This window comes from Sturnus vulgaris, unplaced genomic scaffold (genome assembly GCF_052056855.1).
Source record: "Sturnus vulgaris isolate bStuVul1 unplaced genomic scaffold, bStuVul1.hap1 Scaffold_157, whole genome shotgun sequence".
Taxonomy (NCBI): Eukaryota; Metazoa; Chordata; class Aves; order Passeriformes; family Sturnidae; genus Sturnus; species Sturnus vulgaris.
The window spans coordinates 7,252,501-7,255,000 of record NW_028276074.1 but is presented as its reverse complement, the minus strand read 5'-3'; the positions used below and the strand labels follow the sequence as shown (position 1 = coordinate 7,255,000).

Below are 2,500 nucleotides of genomic sequence, written 5' to 3'. Positions count from 1 at the left end.
CTCGCAGCTAGCTGCGTTCTTCATCGACGCACGAGCCGAGTGATCCACCGCTAAGAGTTGTCTGGCTTTCGGGACCGCTCGCGTGAAGCGGCCCCTTTTCTGTTTCTGCAGGGACGCGCGCGCCCCCGCGCGCCCCGCTTCGACCGTACGAGCACACACAAACGGAGGAGGAGGAGGAGAAAGCGCGGGGCAAAAAAGAGAAACCCCGCGCAACGCTCCGAAGGTCGGCCAAAGAAAGGCGGAGGGGCCCGCGCCCCCGACCGCCTCCCCCCGCGAGGGGAGACGCCGCCTCGCGTGCCGTCCTTCGGAGGCGGCCCAGGCGCCCGGGCTCGGCCCGACCTCCGCGCGGAGGGGCTTGTGCGGCAACGCGCCGGACCGCGGGGGGCACGGTGGCCCGCCCGGCCTCTCGATCACGGGACGACTACGCGTTCGCGGGCCGGGGGCGCGACCGCCGGCCCCCGCCGCTCCCGGCTCACTCCCTGGCTTCTCCTTTTCACCGCTCCGCCGACTCGCGGAACGCCGCCGCGCCAAAACGCGGGGGCCGGCTCTCCCGCCAGCGGCCCCTGAACGTCGCCCGAAACGCCACGCGGCGGCGGGACCGTTCCGCCGGCGCAACCCCTGGCGCGGGACCGCTTGCCCGCCGGAAGGCGAACGCCCGGCGGGCCGCGCTCCGCCACCGGCGCCGGAGGCGGGACGCCGCCGAGACCCGAGCCGGCATCGCGGAGCGCCCGAGGTCTGCCGCTCGGCAAAACCCCTCCGCCACCCGCGGCCGCACTCCCGGGACCGCCGCCGCTTCGCACCGCCGAGCTGCCCTTCCGCGAGCACGCGCCCAGCGGGCAGGCGTACGGCGGCTGAGCCGGGGGGCACCGCCCGCTCCCCTCGTTTCCACTCGGGGACCGGACGGGGAAGCGGCCCCCGCGGCCGCCCCGCACGCCTCCCCTTTTTTTTGGCCCACACGCGGCCGGGAAGGGCGACGGGGAAGCGGACGGGCGGGGCCCGGGCCGGGACGGCCGCCGGTGAAGGCGGGCGCCTCGCGGCCGACCGTCCCCCCCCCCCGGGGGGGGCGGGGACACTCGCCGAGCGGCGACGCCGCCGCTCGGCACGGGGTCGCCCGCGCCCGCCGGACCTCCGGCGATGGAGGAGCCGGCCGAGCGCTGCGCCCCAACGGGCGGGGACAGCGCTCCGAGTCAGGGGTGGCCGGCGGCCGGCGCCGCCGCGGTGCGGTTCGAGGCGACAAGGCCGTCGAGGCGAGAGGCGCGCGGTCGCGCCTGACGCGGCGCCGCCCGCGAGCCCGCGGCGGCGGCTAAGGAGAAAGAGCGAGAGAGCGCGGCGGGCCCCGGCGGCCGCAACCCCGCAGCTGAGGTAGGTAAGGCAGAGAGCGCGCGCCCTCTGCCGGCGTCGCCCCGCATCGCAGAGGCCAGCGGGGTCGGCCCCCCGCGGCCGATCGCGCGCCGCGGCCTCTCCGCCGAGACCGGGCCGCAGAGAGGGGGGGGCAGGGCGCCCCTTCCCCGGCCCGGCACGGGTGGCCCCCGCGCGCGGGCAAGCGCGGCGGGACGCCGACGACGGCGAGCGCGGCCGGTCGCGACGGACACGCCACCGCAGGGGATCGGCGGGAGTAGCTCCCCACCCCTCGATGGCGCCCCGCGCCGCCACCGCCCGACACCCGCTGCCGCCGCCGCCACCGCCGCCGCCGCCGCGGCGGGGCCGTGCCGGGCCGCCCGAGTCTTTAAACCTCCGCCCGGCTCGGCGGCCCTTTCGGCCCCCAACAGGCGTTTGACGACGCCGAGGGAAACCGGCAGGAGACCGCCGAGGCGCGAAGCGCTAGGTACCTGGCCCTGGGGTGAGGGAAACGACCTGCATGGCCCCGCCGGGGTGCCTCCCCCGCTGCCACCCTCGGGGGAGCGTCCACCGGCGGGGGCGCGCCCGACGTCCGCTGCCATCACCGCGGCAATCCTTCTCGGGGCCCGGGGTTTCCCTCAGTAGCCCGGCGCTGCGCCCGAGAGGACCACCGCGGCTCGGGCCGCCCCGCCGGCGCGGGGAACACGGCCCAGCCACCGAGAAACCTCGCACACCCCCGGCCGAGAGAGGCCACGGCGACGACGGTGCGGACCGTCGCCGCCGCGCCACCCGGCGGCGGCTCGCGCACGTGCGCGCTCCCCCTGGAGGCGCGACCCGGAACTGCCGGAGCCCGGCCCTCGGGAGCTCCTCTGCCGCGCGAGGAGGCCGCTCGGCCAAGGAGAGCGGGATTTTGCCGGGCGGCAAAGCCCCGCGTCCCCCCCCGCGCTCTGGGGAAGGGCCGGAGGAGCCGCCTCCTCCGAGCCCCGAAGGCCTTCCCGCGCGCACCCTTTTTACACACGTTGGCCATCGCCTTGCGCCATCGGCCGCCGTTGCGCGCGACGGCCGGACGGCCGGCCGTCGCCCGGCGGGCGAAGAGACGACGGAAGGGGGGCGGGTGCGCCTCCGGGAGGGGCCGTGCCGAGCACCCCTCCCTCCCGCGCAC

At 78.2% G+C, this 2,500-nt stretch overlaps 1 non-coding gene across 1 annotated transcript in view; it reads right to left on the bottom strand.

Annotated features, from left to right (window-relative positions):
* The window catches only part of LOC148218895 (5.8S ribosomal RNA), a 153-nt gene extending 94 nt beyond the window's left edge, over positions 1 to 59 (bottom strand). The window contains exon 1 of the ribosomal RNA XR_015800106.1: positions 1 to 59. This exon is cut by the window's left edge and continues 94 nt beyond it. This is a non-coding gene — a ribosomal RNA (5.8S ribosomal RNA).
* Positions 60 to 2,500: the final 2,441 nt, after the last annotated feature.